The 22,892-nt window shown below is 42.8% G+C and overlaps 1 pseudogene; it reads right to left on the bottom strand.

Moving 5' to 3' along the window:
• Nucleotides 1-22,892, bottom strand: part of LOC135547354 (neural-cadherin-like) — a 191,070-nt pseudogene that overhangs the window by 100,464 nt on the left and 67,714 nt on the right.

Genomic DNA, 22,892 nt, shown 5'->3' with positions numbered 1-22,892 from the left:
TCTGTCTGTCTGTCTGTCTGTCTGTCTGTGACACAATCACAGCCTCCTGTTCGGGAACCCACTAATCCCAGGAACAAGAGCCTAATCTCGGTTTCTTCACCTTAAACCGTCGGACCAACACACAGGGAATAAAAAAAAGAAGCTTTCATTGAAATTTCATTGAGATCTTACACGCCCCCATAGATGTGACCCAGATATGCTGTTCTCACGGCTGCTTACAAGTCTGTAGGAAAAGGTCCTGTTACGTTCAGATTCATAGCGATAATTGCAGTGTGTCACATCCACCGGTAGGTACTGTAGGCCCCTACGCACCTGTTGAGCATAGCAGGCACAGCACACCTGCTGGGGCTCCTTTTTCCAAACACACCTGCCTCACAGTGGTCTCACAGCAATGTCTGCCAAAGAAAGGCTGTTCATCAGCAAGGGTACACCTCTGGTACTACGCAAATCAAGTACAGGGAGAGACTTGACTAAAAAAAGGTTGCTCACCCACCAGCATGGTGAACATAGCACTACAGAATAACACAGAACTCCTGTGACTACACTACAGAGAATATGTGGAGCTTCGTGTGGTCTTAGGAACAGAACTGAACGTTGTCCCTGGCCATGAGATGGCCATTAGAGTGGAGGGGGGGATGGAGGGAGGATGGAGGGGGAGAGAGAGTGTACGTGTATGGCTCCACTCACCTTGTAGCAGAGAGGTTGCCGTGGTTACAGTCTCCGGCACACTGTCTTTGCTGTAAATGGACTGCAGGAACTCAGGAACACAGTCATTTTCGTCTGTGATGATCACACGCACCTGTTTAATTAGGAGAGAAAATGATTCATACATGATTCAGTTTAGAGAGAGAGTGCGAGAGAGAGAGAGAGAGAGAGAGAGAGAGAGAGAGAGAGAGAGAGAGAGAGAGAGAGAGAGAGAGTAAATTATTCTCCTCCTCCACGTAATTTGATAGTTATCTTTAGGCCTTTGATAGATTAATTGTTAAACCTAATGAACTGTCTTACCATGAGTTGCTTTTAACAGCTCAGCTAATACAATCTATTTAAACCGAGAAGAAAGTGAGCTAGAGACACTGAGTAAAATGTGAGTATAATACAGTTGAAGGTAAAGTATAATACATTGCAGGGCAGAAAGGTTTGAGCTTGGGGTGTGCCAGGGAGCAAGAGTCATTCATATCTGGGCTTGTGAAAGTGTCTGATTGTGGCCAGTCTGGGGAGAGAGCCAGTAATCGTCCCTGGTGTTTATCACAGGAGAGAAAAGCTGCTTTCAGTAGATTGCCCTTTCACTACTAACAGTCAGAGCCAAACTCCACAGCACTGGTTAAGCAATCCCCCCAAGAGGTTCAACAGGGTCAGAAAAAGAAGAAAAAGAGAAGAGATGCTCTGCTACTGCTATTTCCTTCCCCGTTCCACCCCTTCTCCTCCTCCTCCTCTGCCCTTCCTCTCCTCTGCAAGAGGAGCAGCGAGGTAACAGGGGATTACAGCGTCCTCCTCACTGTAATTCACACTGATACAGCCACGGAGAGAGAGAGAGAGAAAAATAATTATCACACAAAATGAACATAATCCTCCAGAATCCACACCTTTCCCCTCCCTCATTACACCATGCAGTCAGCGCTTAGCGGTGTGCTCAAACGGTGTGTGCGTTCGTAAGCGTCTGTTCTTTGTTATCTGCCGTGAGCAGCAGTCACATCCCTATCCTGGCTCGGAGGGACACACACTTCACCGATTTACATAGAGGCTAGGATTGCTTACCCAGGCCCGTTAACTAATAACCCAGCTAGCCACCAGACGGGGAACCTGTGGTGCGGCGACTCTCGATCCAGTGAGAGGGTCTCGTGATCAATACCAGCAGGGAGACACAATGCAGCCTTGGTTTCCTCCTGTGACTGCTAGGAGAGAACCGCTGACATGAAATACAGCGTGTTGCCGGGCGAACACGGCAGCCCCACGGCCAGAGCACTGCTCTGGTCTGCTATTCATTAGGGGGGGTAAGGAGAGCTGCCTGCCTGCAATAACAGCTGTTCTCTTCCAGTCCAAGAGCCTGCAGCTAAGGAGCAGAACACGCAGTCAGACTCGGAGCGCTCTTCCGATGTCAGAGTCAGAGCGCTCTCTGAAGAACAAAACAACAAGAACATCAGCTGACCCCCTTTTATCGCACCCCACGACTACGCCACCAAAGCACACAACTGTTCTGTTAGAAGAAGCACAGTAATGTGAGCTCCCAGAGGCAGCTAGCGAGGAGAGAGGGGGGGAAGGAGAGAGAGTGAGAGAGGGTTGAGTTGGGCGGTGCAGTGATGGAACAGAGGGCTGAATTTGACGTGAGCGCCAGTCAGCTCTGATAAGGCTAAGGAACCATCGGAATGTTGTGGAGGGGCTGGGCAGGTCACTGGCTGGTTAGGTAACTAATGGTGCTACAAAGTATTCGCTGCAGTAGGAGAAACGCCTGGAATCTACCTGCAAATTAACAAAGCGGATTCAAAGTTCAGGGCCTTTTCACAACTCAGTCTCTTCGGAGGCAGCTTTGACTGCTTGACTGTTTGGATGTACATTTTTGGAGGTATGTGATGAACGTTGAACAGCATGGGCAGGACAGCAAGGGTTGGACAGGGCAGGACAGGAGTGTGGGCAGTCGGAGCAGGGCATGAGCACGGGCCACAAAACATCTCCCTTCCGGCTCTCTCTGTATCTCTCCCTCCTCCCTTCCCATCCCTCCAGCCTCTGTCTAGATTTTGCTCTCCCTCCCTTCAGAATCTCCCTCCCTCTCTCCCTTCATCTAGCCTCCTTCTCGCTTCCTTTCTCTCTGTGTCTGTCTGTCCGTCTCTCTCTCTTGCTCTCACTCGATCTCTCCGTCTCCGTCCCCCCCCCCCCCCCTCCACCCTTCCAGCCTCCCTACTCTCCCTCCCTCCCTCCCTCACTCCGTCTTCTTCCGCATCAGGCATTCACTGAGGACTCTTTCTGGACATAAAGCTCACAGGATTAGACAGATCTCAGGAGCAGCTGCCAGTCTTTTCTCTCTCCCCTTCATGTTTGTTCCCACATTTTGTTTGGCTCTGTGCTCTACTGTTGTGCCTGAGGACAGAGAAGACCAGTGGATGGCTGAGCAGTGAAGATGTCTGTCTTTCTGCTGACGTTAACTAGGCGTGATGCTCATGTTGAGGCGGGGCACCACAGAAGAGAAACACTGGGAGCCATTCGCTAGTCTCTCCCCCAGGTCCCCCGTCCATGTTTAATTAGCAGTGAAGGCTGGGATATCTCCCCAGCATTGAGACAACAAACTAGACCACCCAACATCATACATGTTCCCATTATTCTTGTTCATGTAGCCGTTGCCCATGTGTTCTCTCTGTTCAAGCATCTTAGCAGCTCTATTAATTGATATTCATAATCAGAAGGATAACCTAGCGAACCCTGTGAGAGGCGTTACATTATGTGTGTGTGTGTGTGTGTGTGTGTGTGTGTGTGTGTGTGTGTGTGTGTGTGTGTGTGTGTGTGTGTGTGTGTGTGTGTGCGTGCGTGCGTGCGTGCGTTCGTGCGTGCGTGCGTGCGTGCGTGCGTGTGTGTGTGTGTGTGTGTGAGAGAGAGAGAGAGAGAGAGAGGTTCCAAGGCCAGCCTGGACCCATACACAACACACACACACACACATACACACAGAAAGACGCACCATGCAGGCTCTTTCAGTTGCAGAACACTTGTAGGTGGGACAGTACAGGAATGTTTTCACAAACAGCCACATTATAACAGATCATGTCACTCTTATTATGTCCCTCTTCCAGTCTTGGATTCCATTTATCCATCTCCCCTGTTCCATGTACCCAATGATTCTCAATGATTTATCCCCCCCCTCTCTTTCTCTCTCTTATACACACACAAACACACTGAATGCTAGGTAATCATTCTGAATCGACACTGGACCCACCTCAGCAGCGCTGCTCAGACTGTCCTGGTCCTCGCTGGCCCTGACCATGAGCAGGAAGCTGTGCTGGTCCATCTCAAAGTCTATGGTCCTGGTCAGAGTGATCTCCCCTGTGTCCGCCTGCATGCTGAACAGACTGCTGGGATTGATGAGCAGGCTGTAGCTGATTGGTTGCTTCTGGAAGGACACGGCTGGAGTTGCCAGGAAGCTGCCGGAGAGAGGGTCAGGAAAGGGAATTATTTATTTATTTATTAGGATCCTCATTAGCTTACGCTCATGCAGCAGCTACTCTTCCTGGGGTCCACACACAACATTACATAATATAGAACTTTAATAAACAGCTCAAGGACAGAACTACATCAATTGAAAATTCCTGTACTGACAAAACACTGAGAAAATGATTGATACATGATTCAGTTTAGAGAGAGTGAGAGAGAGAGAGAGAGAGAGGGGGGGAGAGGGGGAGCGTGTGAGTGAAAGAAAGACAGAAAGAAAGAAAGAAAGAGAGAGAGAGAAAGTAAGAGAGAGAGAGAGAGAGAGAGAGAGAGAGAGAGAGAGAGATGAACACATCTAGCATGGTTATTCAGTTTAGCGATGAGACAGAGAGACGGAAAATGTAGAATCAGGACTAAAGTTTTCTTGTTTGTGTAATTTGTACCACAACGGCAATGGAGTTATGTGTTGTGGTACACATCCCTCAGGCACTCAGCAGGAACAATCACCACAGATGTTATTCTTTCAACTGATGGGTGTGTGATGTAAGTTCCTGTCAATCAAAATAGAGAAGCAACTGCAGAGATTATAGGAGGCAGGAGGCCAAAGGTCAAATCCCTTACAGTAACCACCACAGGCTATAATATAGAGTGTGTGTGTGTGACAAACAATCGTTGGTCATATATTGAATAACTACGTAGGCATGATTTATATGAACTTTTGGCTCAATGCATATTGTTTTCGTTATTAACATGTCTGAGATTGTGTGTGTATGTGCACTGTTAAAGTGTGATAATGTGTGCATATCATTGGCAATCGGTACTATGGTTATGTATTTAAATTATTTGTGAAAACAAGTGAATTATTTTCATGCCGTTATGAAGGTTTTTTTAGACCTTCATAATCTCTGGTTTTACATTATGTATGTGTATGTACGTGACTATCCGTGTTTGTGTGCAATTGTTTGTTTGTGTGTGTGCGTGATCCTATGTGTGCGTGTGTGTATGTGTGTGTGTGACTATGTATGTGTGCACATGTGTGTGTTTGTTTGTGTGTGTGTGTGCATACATGGATGTGTGCATGCGTGCGTGAGTGTGTGACTTTGCAGGTGTGAGACTCAGAGGAATCTGGTGGGAGGAGTACGTGCTCATTCTAATGGCTGGAATGGATTTAATGGAACGGTATTAACTATATATATATATATATGTGTGAGCCCGTCCTCCTATAGCTTCTCCCACTAGCCTCCTTTGCTTCACATGGGAGTGTGTGTGACTTTGCATGTGTGTGTGTGTGTGTGTGTGTGTGTGTGTGTGGTACTCACGGCTGTCCCTCTGGTGTGTTCTCTGGTAGTGAAATAATGAAGGATGCGTTGGAGAACTGTGGTGCTCTGGCTCCTGCTATGACTGACACCACCACCGGGGGACTACGGCTACCCAGCCGGTCAGCAGCCACCACTGTCAACAGGTACTCTTTGTCCCTCTGAAGTGGCAGCCCTGTGGTCCGGACATGACCACTCTTTCTGTCCACCTCGAAACGCCCGTCACCACCTGCAGTTAGGAGACAACGGAGGAGTTTATTTTCTAAATATATATTTGAAGGTATTTTCTGACTAGAAAGGGAGAGAGAGGTCATGTTGAAGGGCAGTAAACCAGATTTCAACCTTTGACGTGTGTGCAGGAGGCTGGACTAGCCAGGCCACAACAACTTTTTTTTCTGTCATTGATTCATAGAACAGAATGTCCGGTATGTTCCATATTAGAGGGACAGCTGCACAGCAATAATGAACCTTTTAAAACACATTGAAAATAAAGTTCAGATGGAATCTAATATTAGAGTCATTGACCCACAGATTCACATATACAATGCCACCCACAGGCATTTTCATTCTGTCGAACTTTGGCAATTGTACACATATGACATAAGATAAGGCACATGATTATCTAATTAAATGACAAATTAGAAGCATAAAGGTATAAAAGCATTTATAAAACCAAATAAAACCAGATAAAATAATGTTTTTTTCTCTTTCTATTACAATGCCGCCAGTTGATGTACTCAATGAAATTGTGCTCAATCACTGGACAGGAAGCACCTACCATCAGACAGGAAGTACTCCACCTCCCCGTTGTTGCCCTCATCTCCGTCCTGGGCGTGGAGCTTGTAGACCAGTGACCCGGCCAGGGCGTTGGGAGATACCACTGCCAGGTAGGGGGAGGGAACCATGGTCCATTCCGGAACATTGTCATTCACATCAGTCACCGTCAGCTCCAGCCGTACCAGGTACCAGTCTGGACCTGTAAAGGTGCGGTAGAGATTGTTCCTCTGTTCAGTTGGTAGAGCATGGCGCTTGCAACGCGAGTATAGTCGGTTGGGTTCCTGGCACCACCCATACGGAAAATGTACGCATGCATGACTGTAGGTCGCTTTGGATAAAAACTTCTACTAAATGGAATATACAGTGGCTAGTGAAAGTCGAAACATCCCTTGGACAGTTTTTTTCCCCCTACCAATCTATACAAAATACTCCACATTTAAAAGTGAAAGAAACATTTTAGAAAATGTTCCAAATGAATAAAACAAATTTAAAAAAAGATGTGTTGATTCCGTACAGTATGTTAATACTTGGTGGAAGCACCTTTGGCAGCCATTACAGCTTTGAATAATTTTGAATAAGATTCTACCATCCTTGCACAAATATTAGGGCTACATATATACCTTGTGTTTGCGAAAATTGCTCAAGCTCAGTTAATTTGGTTGGGAATCATTGACGGACAGAAATACTCCAAATTTGTCTCTGTTTTCAAGCAGATTTAAGTCAGGACTGAGACTGAACTACTCAGGAACACCTCTTTAGTCATTCTGGTGTGTCTTTGGCATTAAAATGTGTGTAATTGTCCCCCTGAAAAATAAAACTATCTAAGGGTTAGGTTTTCAGAAGTCTAAGATGAGTTTTCCTCAAACTTTTTACCTGGGATTTTGTTAATTTTCTTATTTCTTTTGATCCTAAAAAACTCCCCAATTCCTACCGATGACAAGCATACCCTATAACATAATGCTGCCCCAACAATACCCGAAAACACAACAATACTTGAAACTACAGAGGATAAACAACATTGCATTCACTCCACATTGCTGACCTGTATGACAAAGTGAAAAGAAAGAAGCCTGTGATGAAATAATCCACTCCAAATCATCCCTTCTGTTTGCAACAGGGCCGTTAAAGGAGCATAAAAAATGATTCAACTTCATATTTGTCATCTCCAGCACCACCCCAACATCAACATGCATTATGTGAAAATGGAGAGTTTCTATGTTTTGTAGTAAAAAATGTAGAGGAAGAAAAAGTTTTTCCCATGACATCATCAGTGTGCATCCTGTTATTTAAAAAAAAAATATTATGAGTAGTCATTGCCTACTAATAGTCTACTAATTGGTTGATGATGTCATTGGAAACACTATCTTCCTCTATAGTTTTTTTACGACAAAACCTAGAAACGCGCCATTTTCACATATGTTGATGTTGGAGTGATGTTGGAGATGACACATATGAAGTTGATTTAATTTTTAAAAATATTATTGTGTAAGTAGTACTGCATGACAACATGACAAAGAAATCAACGTTTTGGCTTAAATTAAAAACCACAGGATTGGGTGAAATCCAAAACAACACAGAGTGAACCCTCTGCATTGGCAAGTATTGTGGGTGGCAGCATCATGTTATGGGTATGCCTGTCACCGGCAGGGACTGACTGTGGAGTTTGTCAGGATCAAAAGAAATATGAAAGGAGCGAAGCCCAGGTAAAAAGTTAGACAAAACCCCGCGTCAGTCTTCTGAAAACATTAACCCTGGGATAGAGTTTAGATTTTTCAGCTGGACAATTAGAAACATTTGAATGCCTGAGTAGTCCAGCCTCAGTCATGTCTTCAATTTGCTTGAATATCTGAGACAAGGTTTTTGACAAAAACAATGGATATACATTATGTGGTGCGAAGTGTTGTGCAAAGTCAGTGGAATCTCATTAAATATCATTAAATCTCATTAAATCAGGGGTGTGAAGACGCAATCAACACATCTTCATTATTTATTTGTTTTATTAAATAGGACTATTTCCTTGAATGTTCTTTCAATTTGACAGTGTGGAGTAGATTGTGTAGATATATATATAAATATATATATATCATTCAATCCCTTTTTGACTTTCGTTTTAAGGCAGAAAAATGTGAAGGCTGTGCAAGGGGTGTGTATACTTTCACTAGGCTCTGCATTGTATGTTGTATGTTGTTATTATTATAGAGATTGACTAACACATTCACAGAGTCTTAGTCCTAACCCAGATCCACACTCCTAACCAGAGGTTACTCTTGAGTATCCATTGAAAAAGAAAAATACAATGAGGTTTGAGAGATGTTCTGTTTTCAGAAACAGAATAACCATACACTACTGGACAGTATCATAACACTACCATAACAGGCTATGAGGTAATGTACACAAACCAATCATTAAGCTCTGAAAGCCATTAGGCTACATGACAATACAATTATCAGCCATTAGTCCAATTTCACGTAAAGCCATGCTAAAGGATGTTAATGTGGTGTTAGGCATTAACAGGAAACAGCAATCACAAATGAAATCACACACACACACACACACACACACACACACACACACACACACACACACACACACACACACACACACACACACACACACACACACGTACACATACACCCACACAAGCGTACACACACACACACACAAGCACGTACACATACACCCACACAAGCGTACACACACACACAAGCACACACACACACACACACACACACACACACACACACACACACACACACACACACACACACACACACACACACACACACACACACACACACACGTACACATACACCCACACAAGCGTACACACACACACACAAGCACGTACACATACACCCACACAAGCGTACACACACACACAGGCACGCACACACACACACACACACACACACACACACACACACACACACACACACACACACACACACACACACACACACACACATACACAGGACACACACACACAAACCACAAACAATCATGAACAGAAAGATGCATAATGCAGGCTCTTTCAGTTGCAGAACACTTGCAGGTGTGACACTGCAGGATTGTTTTCACAAACAGCCACATTATAACAGATCACGTCTCTCTTATTATGTCCCTCTTCCAGTGTTAGATTCCCTTTATACATCTCTCCCCTGTTCCATGTACCCAATGATTTTCCCTCTATGCTCTCTGTCTCTCTCTCTCTTCTTTTCTCTCTGGCTCTCTCTTTCTCTCCATCTCTCTGTCTCCTTCCCTCCTGCAGCTGTCAGGTAGAGGAAAGCAGGTGTTCTGTCAGGGGCCATGAAAGGGCCAATCACCAGGGGAATCAAAGAGCCCAAGAAGCTGTCATTCTGGTTCCCTCTCTGACAGCCTGCCAGCTATTTATACCAGTCAAAGAGAGACGGGGGAATCAGAGGGAGAGAAATAGGGTGCATAGGAGAAGAGGAAAAAAGAAACAGAGCATCACGAGAGAGAAACAGAGGGAAAGAGGAAGAGATCGAGAGATCGAGAAAGATTGACAAGCGAAACATGGACAAGTGCAAGAGAGAGACGGAGAATGCATGATACACTGTCACTTAAGTGATCCTAAAACTCACAATAGCCGACTAGGATAAGGCAGCAAGGTCAGTTATGCCTCATAACCGCCAATTACAATCAACAGTGTTCCGTCTGCAGCATGAAAATAACAGTACTCTAGTCTGAGATAAACAATCTCCCCTTAGATTATCTCTCATCTGATTATGTGTCTGTCTGGGAAACAAGACAGAGACAGTAGCTTAACACCAGGCACCACATGCCTGGGATGTGCCCAGTGATGCCCACTCATAAAGGCAGGCATCAACAACAAGCTAAAGGTTATTATCATGTTATTACTATTGGGAAATGCCAGGTAAGCGGATTATACCAATGGAAATTAAAATAAGGTTGAATCAAATTATCAGGTCCCTTTGGAAAATAAATGGTAAAAATCTAATGACAGCGAAATGTGTGGTGGCATGACTTAAGACACATTGAGCATACTGCACTCACAGAGCTTCAATTCTATAACTGTAACTGTTCTCTAGTTAAATAAAAGCAAAAGAAGGACTCAATAATGCCACCCAAACACCATTTTTATTGCTGCCACAGTTTTTTTAAACGTACTCTAACATATTATAGATTGGAAAATTGCTTTTTGAAAATGTTAAAGCAGCAGTACAGAAAAGGCATGTGACAACAGAACATTTTAGACAGAGGGAGGGGGATATAGTAAGATTGAGAATGGGAGGGAATAAGACAGAGGGGGGGAACACGGGAGCAATTCACTACGCTGATCCACAATACTGGGCCCCACAAGGGTGCGTGCTCAGCCCACCCCTGTAATCCCTGTTCACCCATCACAGCGTGGCCACGCACGCCTCCAACTCAATCATCAAGTTTGCAGATGACACGGCAGTGGTAGGCCTGATTATCAACAACGCCTAGATAGCCTACGGGGAGGAGGTGAGGACCCAAGCGGAGTGGGGCCAGGAAAAAGAACCTCTCCCTCAACGTCAACAAAACGAAGGAGCTGATCATGGACTTCGGGAGACAGCAGAGAGAAGATTGAGGGGGGTAGAGGAAGATTGAGAATTTGAGGGAATAAAACAGAACACAGGTGAACACAGGTGAAAAACACAGGTGAAAAAGTCCTAAGAAAAATAAGAACGGAGCAGGAGAGCAGGATTAAGCCAAAACCCACTGCTTAAGAAATGGCCTGAAGGTTGTTATGGAAACAGACAAATAACAAAATCTGGAACAGGGAAAAAACAGGCAGCAATTGCATAAATCAATGGAATTAAAGGGACAGAGACAGAAAGAAAGAAAAAGGGAACCACATCTATAAAATGAAGATAGAGGGGAAATATGAAGCTGGACGTTTTCGGAAACCGCAAATAACGATCCTGCTGCACTTGAGTGTCCGAGGTTCATTGAGAGTTTCTAAGTGGTTGCTCTCTGCTGCTATAACATACCCAGATTTAATTGGGAAGAAGACAAGAGGGGAACAGGGATAATATGGAAAGCATAGCAGGGAGAAAGCATTACCCATATAATAAACCGGGAGGCTAATGGCCAACTTCCAATATGTCCACCCAGAGACAGAAACACTCTCACACAGTAATAACGGTCATTACAATAGATGAGATATCCTAACGAGGAAATACTGGTTCATGTCAATTGTTTGTCTTCATTCATTGTAAAGCTGCCCACTATGAAAAATGATAATTTAATGATGGTTCAATATAAAGGAAAAACAATATGAATATGCTTCGGGCTACAGTAGTGAATCTATCTACTAGCAACACTGATTAATGAACTCAAAATGATGTAGGTGCTACTTACAGTTGAGGTCATAAGTTTACATACACCTTAGCCAAACTCAGTTTTTCACAATTCCTGACATTTAATCCACGTAACAATTCCCTGTCTTAGGTCAGTTAGGATCATCACTTTATTTTGAGACTGAAATGTCAGAATAATAGTAGAGAGAATGATTTAGTTCATCTTCCCACATCACATTCCCAGTGGGTCAGAAGTTTACATACACTCAATTAGTATTTGGTAGCATTGCCTTTAATTTGTTTAACTTGGGTCAAACGTTTCGTGAAGCCTTCCACAAGCTTCCCACAATAAGTTGGGTGAATTTTGGCCCATTCCTCCTGACAGAGCTGATGTAACAGAGTCAGGTTTATAGGCCTCCTTGCTCGCACACACTTTTTCAGTTCTACCCACACATTCTCTATGGGATTAAGGTCAGGGCTTTGTGATGGCCACTCCAATACCTTGAATTTGTTGTCCTTGAGCCATGTTGCCATAACTTTGGAAGTCTGTTTGTGGTCATTGTCCATTTGGAAGACCCAATTGCGACCAAGCTTTAATTTCCTGATTCTTGAGATGTTGCTTCAATATATCCACATAGTTTCCCCCCTCATGATGCCATCTATTTTATGAAGTGCACCAGTCCCTCCTGTAGCAAGGCACCCCCACAACATGATGCTGCCACCCCCGTGCTTCACGGTTGTGATGGTCTTCTTCGGCTTCCACGCCTCTCCCTTCTTTCTCCAAAAATAACAATGGTCATTATGGCCAAAAGTTATATTTTTGTTTCATTAGACCAGAGGACATTTCTCCAAAAAGTACGATGTGCAGTTGCAACCCGTAATCTGTTTTTTTTATTGGAGGTTTTGGAGCAGTGGCTTCTTCTTTGCTGAGTGGCCTTTAACGTTATGTAGATATAGGATTTGTTTTACCGTGGATATAGATACTTTTTTACCTGTTTCCTCCAGCATCTCCATAAGGTCCTTTGCTGTTGTTATGAGATTTACTTGCACTTTTCGCACCAACATATGTTCATATCTAGGAGACAGAACGCCTCTCCTTCCTGAGTGGTATGACAGCTGCTTGGTCCCATGGTGTTTATACTTGCGTACTATTGTTTGTACAGATGAATGTGGTACCTTCAGGCATTTGGAAATTGCTCCTAAGGTTGAACCAGACTTGTGGAGGTTTTTTCAGAGGTCTTGGCTTATTTCTTTTGATTTTCCCATGATGTCAAGCAAAGAGGCACTAAGTTTGAAAGTAGGCCTTGAAATACATCCACATTTACATCATTTTCTGTAATTTTCCAAGCTGTTTAAAGGCACAGTCAACTTAGTGTATGTAAACTTCTGACCCACTGGAATTGTGAATTGTGAATTGCAAGTGAAATAATCTGTCTGTAAACAATTGTTGGAAAAATTACTTGTGTCATGCATAAAGTAGATGTCCTCGCCGACTTGCCAAAACTATAGTTTGTTATGGTTGAAAAACTAGTTTTAATGACTCCAACCTAAGTGTACTGTATGTAAACTTCCGACTTCAACTGTACATTCAAACATAAAAACAACCTAAAACAGACACTGACACTGAGAATGCATTTCCTCAGCTAGCATAGTATGTCTGGAGTCTAGCCTGAGAGAAACAAAAAGCCCAACAGCAACAACACAAACAAAGACAGCCTGATGTAGTTAATAGTGAGCTCAGTGACCTAATCCACAGGCTGACCTGGGATCAGAAGAGAGATGACCACACGTGACAGGTGAAGAGTTTCCTTCCATTAATTGGCTTACATGGAACAGACTCCAGGGGCCGTGCTGTGAATCAAACATGAGATCCGAGTCAAATGTAGGGCTCTCAGGAAGCTCCAACGCCAAACTTTTGACAGGGCCACGAATCGACAGGGGCCACACTTTTAACTGGTTCTGAATAAATTACTGCACACTCTTCACTTGTCACCTAGCTGTTTCTTCCCCTATTCCGGACATTGTTAGCGAGGGTGCTTAGCATGACCCCAATCAGCACCTGGCTCCCTCTATCCTCTCTGTCCTGCGTACTGCTGACAGAGGGAACACAGGCACAATTACTGTCTCTACCAGTCTAGGAAGAAGGGGAAGCTTTCTCATTCTCTCTACTCCCAGCACTGCATGCTAACTACAGGAGTCCCTGTTCTCCCGGGAACACAGTTCTATCACTTTACAGCACAGCAGATGGAGAGAGAGAGAGAGGGAGTGAAAGTGTGTGTGTGTGAGAGAGAGAGAGAGAGAGAGGAGGGAGGTATTTCTCTGGACAAGAGGAAAACCTATGTAAGAATGCTGTTTGTTGACTACAGCTCAGCTGTCACCATAGTACCCTCATCATTAAGCTCGGGCCCCCTGGCCTGAAACCCGCCCTGTGCAACTGGGTCCTGGACTTCCTGACGGGCCAAACCCTGGGTGGTGAAGGTAGGCAACAACACCTTTTCTATGCTGATCCACAACACAGGGGCCCCACAAGGGTGCGTGTTCAGCCCCCACCTGTACTCCCTGTTCACCCATCACTGCGTGGCCACGCACGCCTCCAATTCATTCATCAAGTCTGCAGACGACACAACAGCGATAGGCCTGATTACCCAACAATGACTAGACAGCCTACAGGGACGAGGTAAGGGCCCTGGCGGAGTGGTGCTAAGAAAACAACCTCTCCCTCAACGTCAACAAAACGAAGGTACTGATCGTGGACTTCAGGAAACAGCAGAGAGAGTGGAGTGCCGCAGTGGAGAAGGTGAAAAGCTTTAAGTTCAGCGACATAGACCACTGAAAATCTGAACTTGTCCACCCACACAGACAATGTGGTGAAGAATGCGCAACAGCGTCTATTTAACCACAGGAGGCTGAAGAAATTTGGCTTGTCCGCAGGGCTCTCCAGAGGGTGGCGCGGTTCGCCCAACGGACCACTGGGGGTACATTGCCTGCCCTCCAGAACATCTACAACACCTGGTGTCACAGGAAGGCCAAGAAGATCATCAAGGACCTCAGCCATGGTCTGTTCACCCCGCTATCATCCAGAAGGCAAGGTCAGTACAGGTGCATCAAAGTTGGGACTGAGAGACTGAAAAACAGCTTCTATCTCAAGGCCGTCAGACTGTTAAATATTTACCCAGTACCCTGCCCTGAACTTATTCACTGTCACTAGCCCGTTACTCAACACTGTTGCCCTATGTACATAGACATGGAACACTAGTCACTTTAATAATAGAACACTAGTCACTATAACAATGTTTACATACTGTTTTACCCATTTCATATGTACAGTGGGGAGAACAAGTATTTGATACACTGCCGATTTTGCAGGTTTTCCTACTTACAAAGCATGTAGAGGTCTGTCATTTTTTTTTATCATAGGTACACTTCAACTGTGAGAGACAGAATCTAAAACAAAAATCCAGAAAATCACATTGTATGATTTTTAAGTAATTAATTTGCATTTTTTTGCATGACATACCATGTTTCACACATGTTACATGGAAGGGCTTTTGTCTTAGTTTTTATGTAGTGTTGTGTGTTCTGGTCCATTGTGAATAAGAATGTGTTCTTAACGGACTTGCCTAGTTAAATAAATACAAATTACGGTTCCAATACAGCATTAGTCAAAAGTTTGGACACACCTGCACTTTCCAGGGTTTTTCTGTATCTTTGACTATTTTCTACATTGCAGAATAATAGTGAAGACATCAACACTATGAAATAACACAAGGAATCATGTAGTAAACAAACAAAAATATATATTATATCTGAGATAGCCACCCTTTGCCTTGATGACAGCTTTGCACACTCTTTGGCATTCTCTCAACCAGCTTCATGAGGTTGTCACCATTTCAATTAACAGGTGTGCCTTGTTACAAGTTAATTTGTGGAATTTCTTTACTTCTTTCCAATCAGTTGTGTTGTGACAAGGTAAGGGTGGTATACAGAAGATAGACCAATTTGGCAAAAGACCAAGTCCCTATTATGGCAAGAACAGCTCAAATAAGCAAAGATAAATGACAGTCCACCTGTCACGCCCTGACTTTAGTATTCTGTATTTTCTTTATTCTTTTGGTTAGGTCAGGGTGTGACGAGGGTGATATATGTGTTTTTGTCCTGTCTAGAGTTTTTGTATGTCTAGGGGTTTATATGTCTATGGTTGCCTAGATTGGTTCTCAATCAGAGGCAGCTGTTTATCGTTGTCTCTGATTGTGAACCATATTTAGGTAGCCACATTCCTTGGTTTATCTGTGGGTTATTGTCTATGTGTAGTTGCCTGTGTCAGCACTCGGTTTATATAGCGGCTTGTTATTTTGTAAGTTTGTTTTGTTTTCTTTGTTTAATTAAAGAGTATGTATTCATATCACACTGCACCTTGGTCTCCTCCTTATGACAAACGTGACACCATCATTACTTTAAGACACATCTCAACATCAACTGTTCAAAGGAGACTGTGAATCAGGCCTTCATGGTCGAACTGCTGCAAAGAAACCACTACTGAAGGACACCAATAAGCACAAGATACTTGCTTTGGCCAAGAAACAAGAGCAATGGCCATTAGACCGGTGGAAATCTGTCTTTTGGTCTGATGAGTCCACATTTAATATGATTTGGATCCAACCGTCGTGTCTTTGTGAGACGCAGAGTTGGTGAACAGATGACCTCCGCATGTGTGGTTCCCACCGTGAAACATGGAGGAGGAGGTGTGATGGTGTGGGGGTGCTTTGCTGGTAACATTGTTGGTGATTTATTTAGAATTCAAGGCACACTTGATGGCTACCATGCTGGCCTTCGAAGCAGAGTTACAAAGAAAAAGCCATATCTCAAACTGGCCAATAAAAGAAAAGATTAAGATGGGCAAAATAACAGACACTGGACAGAGGAACTCTGCCTAGAAGGCCAGCATCCCAGAGTCGCCACTTCACTGTTGACGTTGAGACTGGTGTTTTGTGGGTACTATTTAATGAAGCTGCCAGTTGAGGACTTGTGAGGCTTCTGTTTCTCAAACTAGACACTCTAATGTACTTGTTCCTCTTGCTCAGTTGTGCACCAGGGCCTCCCACTCCTCTTTCTATTCTGGTTAGAGACAGTTTGTACTGTTCTGTGAAGGGAGTATTACACAATGTTGTACTAGATATTTCTAATGATCAATTACTTTTAGAATGATTAACTTTGATTAGCTAACACAACGTGCCATTGGAACACAGGAGTGATGGTTGCTGATAATAGGTCTCTGCCAGCCTATGTAGGTATTCCATAAAAAAATCAACCGTTTCCAGCTACAATAGTCATTTACAACATTAACAATGTCTACACTGTATTTCTGATCAATTTGATGTTATTTTTATAGACAAGAAAATGACAAGTTTTCTTTCAAAAACAAGGACAATTTTAAGTGACCCCAAACGTTTGAATGGTAATATATGCTTATAAATGCTTATATATATTGATATTTATATATCAAATTACATTTTATTGTTCACATACACATATTTAGCAGATGTTATTGCGGGTGTAGCGAAATATATATATATATATATATATATATATATATAAGCATTTCGCTACACCCGCAATAACATCTGCTAAATATGTGTATGTGAACAATAAAATGTAATTTGATTTTGATTTGATTTGAGGGAGAGGAAGAGAGACAGAGGTGAGAACTAGAAGAAGCTTTGGCTAATTAAATATTCTCTCAGATTACATGGAGCTATTTGGCCCTCTCCGGGAAATTGTGACTTTCATAATCTTATTAAAGAGGAAGGTACTGACTTTTTAACATTTCACATGAAAATACCAATTAAGAAAAGGAAAGGGGGGAGGGGACCCAGCTCTAAGTCTTACACAAATTGCAAACGATACAAATGTGTAGGCCATAATTAGATTATTTTTTTCCCTCAACAGCTTTTCATAATTGAAAATACTGACACTACCAAGAACACACTTCAACACACACACACACACACATTACGCACAGCTAGTTCTTCAATTGCAAAATTCCATTTATATTTCCCCAGCCTAAGGGGGAATAAAGTTAATAAGAGTGGGGGACATTGTGCTTTTTCAGGGGGTCTCACACAGTCTGGTTACAATGGCACGGTCTGGCACAACAGGACACTGTGTGCATACAGAAAACATTCCACACAGAACATTATATAACACAGCACCAGGTGAATGCATACAGCCTCAGCATGGCCATGCATGGCCACTCACCATGTACTCTTGTTGATTGACACTGAGGAGGATTTCCCCATTAAGAGACTTATCATGTCTAAGGTTTCTCCATTCTCACCCTGTGTGCTGTGTCATCTCACCCTGGACAGGTCTTGGGTTGGGCTGAAATCTGAGTCACACTCTCTCACAGTGCTGTTCACTATCCATGACTCACTTCACTTGACTTAATATAATACTTCTTCACCGTTAGATTGAACCACACGGCTGTCAGTTCCTTATTAAAGGGATGTGCACAACTTAATTAATATTAGTGAAGCAGACTGTGAAAACTGATATGAGTTAAAAAACCAATTGAAGCCATTCAGTGCATTTGAGAGGGTAGTCATTTTAAATGTTTAACATGTTTACGCTAAATACATTGGAGTGGCTTTCATTGGAGCCAAACTGTATTTAGCGTGTGAGCAGTCCGGAAGAGTAAATCAGGTGTTATCCTGTTAAACTTTTAAGGTGTGCTGGGGTTCAACCAGGGTTTAAAGCCTCTGATTAAGATCTTAGGATGTTTGTCTCTGCTGCTGCTGTCCCGTCAGACCCAAAGCATTTCCTCCTACATCATCCATTTGACATTTCATAACCTACAGGGCCTACAATCACAACAACTGTGTTGTTTAGACGAGGGCCATACAGCTTTTGGCTAGGAAAACATGGTCAATTGAATTGTTTTTTATTTCAGCCTTACATCAATGGCTTCTGCTCTTGGCTCTGTGCACCAGCCCCATGCTAGCCTTTGTAAAGTGAGTCTAAGCACACAAGCTATAAAGACAAAGACATTGTGAAGGAGCAGTGGACGGATGGGAAGATCAGTGGAGGATTGCGAAATTAATTCCCTGGACTAATGAAAGAATAACCACAAGCTGAAAGAACGGCCGCAGTCTCTCCAGCATTCCTTTCCATCTATCCCTCTTCTCCAAAGTTCCTTTGAAACATGTCCCATACTGCTTTAGGTTTTTTTCCCCCAATACAATCTCTCAAAAAAGAAAAACGAAGGAATATGGACAATGTTATTTTTGTTCTCTCTCTCTCTCTCTCTCTCTCTCTCTCTCTCCTGGTTCTCCTGCCAAACGTTCACTGTGATTAGAGAAAATAGAAGTTAATTGCTTAATATCTCATCTCCTCTTGTAGTCAGATAGAAATGATTGGTGAGTGGAGATGGTTGGACGGCTTCAAGTAATGAGGAATGAAACCATCATGTATCACAACCCAGTTCACTAAGGCAGCATCGACATTTGTCTTAGGTTGAGGGTTGGGAGTTAGGTTTAGGGGTTGGGTTAGGTTATGGGATAAGGTTAGGGTTAGGAAATATAGGATTTTGAATGGAAATACATTTTAGGTCCCCATAGGGATAGAAGAACATGTGTATGTGTGTGTGTGTGTGTGTGTGTGTGTGTGTGTGTGTGTGTGTGTGTGTGTGTGTGTGTGTGTGTGTGTGTGTGTGTGTGTGTGTGTGTGTGTGTGTGTGTGTGTGTGTGTGTGTGTGTGCGCGCGTGCGTAACATGCGTGCATGTGTTTGTGCGTCAGTGCGTGCGTGTGTGAGCGAGGGAGGGACAGTACGATAGATTAAGAAAGAAAGTGAGAGCGAGAGTTTGATTTTGTGTGTCGCACAGTGGTGTAAATTATTTAAATAAATAGATATACAGTACTTTAAAGTACTACTTAAGTAGATTTAGGGTTTTTTGTACTTTAATATTCATATTTTTTTACAACTTTTACTTTTAATCTATAACATTTCTACAGAAAATAATGTACTTTCTACTCCTTACAGTACATTTTCCCTGACACCCAAAAGTACTCAAAATTACATTTTGAATGCTTAGCAGGACAGAAAAATGCACGCAATTATCAAGAGAACATCCTTGGTCACACCTACTGCCTCTGATCTGGCGGATTTATTAAATAAAAATGCTTTGTTTGTAAATTATTATGCCTTGAGTGTGCCCCTGGCAATCCATAAATAAAACTAAATGTGCCGTCTGGTTTGCTTAATATAAGGAATTTGAAATGATTTATACTTTTACTTTGACTTGTTATACTTTTAGCAATTACATGTACTTTTAATAGTTAAGTATATTTAAAAATAAATACTTTTAGACTTTTACTCAAGTAGTATTTTACTCACTTATACTTATACTTATACTTATAGTCATTTTCTATTAAGGTTTCTTTACTTTTACTCAAGTATGACAACTGGGTACTTTTTCGACCACTGGTCCCCCATGCTTTAGATCATTGATCCCAGGTGTTCCTGCTGCCGTTTCATATAAAATAAGCAGCAGGTTTGTCAGGCAGCATTGTCAGCGTTGTCAGGCTAAATGCTGTGTGTCTGCTGCACACATCCATTCTCTCCCCCCAGCCAGACTAAAGTGGGTGTTCTCTGAGTGTAAAGCACACTACAGAAACGCTGTTCTACCATGGATGGGCTCTGTACATTTGTGTTCCGCAACAAGAGATGGGGGAAACAGAACCTATGGCCCGGGTTATAGCGAGAGAGCCCCATCCCTCCATCCATCCGGGAAAGGGAGGAATCCATAGAGAGTAGCGCAGGGTTTAAGTGTGAAATTTGGGGCATGCGTGGCACACCCTGTCCCTCCGTCCATGGCTTGTTAAATGAAAGACACTTCCCCCCCATGGTAATCCCAATCCCGTCCACCCCACTTGTGAGGGGCCTCCAACGGCTTTTAAATGCTAGTAAAACTAAATGCATGTTCTTCAACCGATTGCCTCCCGCCAGACTAGCATCACTACTCTGGATGGTTCTGACCTAGAATATGTGAACAACTTCAAATACCTAGGTGTCTGGTTAGACTGTAAACTTTCCTTCCAGACTCACATTAAGCATCTCCAATCCAAAATTAAATCTAGAATCGCCAAACATACCCTCGTAAAACTGACTATCCTACCTATCCTTGACTTTGGCGATGTCATTTACAAAATAGCCCCCGACACTTTACTCAGCAAACTGGATGCAGTCTATCACAGTGCCATCTGTTTTATCCCCAAAGCACAATATACTACCCACCACTGCAACTGTATGCTCTCGTTGGCTGGCCCTCACTACATATGTCGCCAAACCCACTGGCTCCAGGTCATCTATAAGTCTTTGTTAGGTAAAGCTCCGCCTTATCTCAGCTCACTGGTCACCATAGCAACACCCACCCATAGCACGCGCTCCAGCAGGTAAATTGCACTGGTCATCCAGAAAGCCAAAACACTTCCTTTGGCCGCTTTCCTTCCAGTTTTCCTTCCAGTTTTCTTCCAGTTTTCTACTGCCAATGACTGGAATGAATTTCAAAAATCTCTGAAGCTGGAGTGTTATATCTCCCTCTCTAAATTCAAGCAACAGCTGTCAGAGCAGCTTCCCGATCACTGTTCCTGTACACAACCAATCTATAAATAGCACACCCAACTACCTCATCCTCATATTACTACTTACCCTTTTGCTCTTTTACACCCCAGTATCTCTACTTGCACATCATCATCTGCACATCTATCACTCCAGTGCTAATGCTAAATTGTAATTATTTTCACCTCTATGGCCTATTTTCTTTTCCTTTGTGTTATTGACTGTACGTTTGTTTATTTGTAACTGTATTGTTGTTTTTGTCTTACTACTTTGCTTCATCTTGGCCAGGTTGCAGTTGTAAATGAGAACTTGTTCTCAACTGGCCTACCTGGTTAAATAAAGGTGATGCAGATTTAGCACTGTGTCCCGGCCGGAAACTTACAGTCACAACCTATTCCTCTATAGATCAGGGCCTGGAAATCGGACACTTATTTATTTAGCCTCATGGCTTATCAGACACAAGTCTGGGCAGAGAATATTAACCACTAGCAAATCCCACAGATCTATGCAGAGCACCAATCTAAATCGGGTTGTGTGTTTAATCAACAGATACGGTGTCATGCTCAAGTCTTGCTAAACCAAGCATATCGCTGGAATTATCTTGAATGTGTTTAATATGCCTACATTTAAACGAAGGCTCAGACGTTGGATGTGGGTGGCACACACAAAAACACAATTCATTAGTTGGCACTATGAGCTAAAGTAGACACATTCATTACCTTGCAAATACATTTTCGAACTGGGTGATTCCACGCCGGCGCAGCCCGAATATATTTGTGGTATCTGAGATTGTTCAGGCATTTCTCACATAGTAACTTAATTAGGAGGAAGGATGTTTGATATGCTTTTCACATTTGTATCACAAACACACACACACAGACACACATACATATATATATATATATATATATATATATTTTTTTTTTTATCATGCTGAAAGTGGCTATTTTAGGTCATTTTTAGACATGTACATGCCTCCTGTAAGACCCTATGATCTGTGAACCGTACATGATACAGACAACATCTTGGTGTCATTATACTCCTTATAATATGGGGGATGTCTAGATTTTGAAATACACACTTTCATATTCCTTTATTCAATGTTAAAAATATGAAAAAGTATCTCAAAAGTACCCTTTTTGATTTAGCTTTTTGTTTTTGCATGCAATTTGCCAAAGATGTGTAGAAGCATTCCAACAGTGAATGGGAAAATAGATTCAAAGGGAACTCTGCTGGTGATTTGCTGAATGTGCAATCCTAAAGGAGGTGATTGGTTAATGACCTATAATGCAATTTCTATGTATTTCTATGTATAAATGGGTACTATCATTAAAAGTACCAGAGAGCCTCTCTAGAAATGTGAGGTGTTTGAAGACTATAGTGTTACAAACAATATGTCTTAAAATGAACTAAATCCAAAAGAGTACTTTGATATCTTAATGTTAATATGTTTAATGTTGAATCAAGACATGCACCAAGATGTTTTCTGTATCATGTACGGTTCACAGATCATCGGGTCTTACAGGAGGCATGTGCATGTCTAAAAATGACCTAAAATGGCCACTTTCAGCATGATTTCTCCAAAACATTTTGTGATACAAATGTAAAAAGCATGTCAAACATCATTCCTTCCAAATTAAGTTTCTATGTGAGAATTGCCAGAACAATCTGAGATACCCCCCAAAAAATGTTTGTGGCTACGCTGGCATGGAATCGCCCAACTTGTTCGACAGCATTCACAAATCTAAT

The sequence above is a fragment of the Oncorhynchus masou genome, chromosome 1 (assembly GCF_036934945.1).
Source record: "Oncorhynchus masou masou isolate Uvic2021 chromosome 1, UVic_Omas_1.1, whole genome shotgun sequence".
In the NCBI taxonomy this organism is placed as follows: Eukaryota; Metazoa; Chordata; class Actinopteri; order Salmoniformes; family Salmonidae; genus Oncorhynchus; species Oncorhynchus masou.
This window is presented reverse-complemented; position numbering and strand designations above follow the sequence as displayed.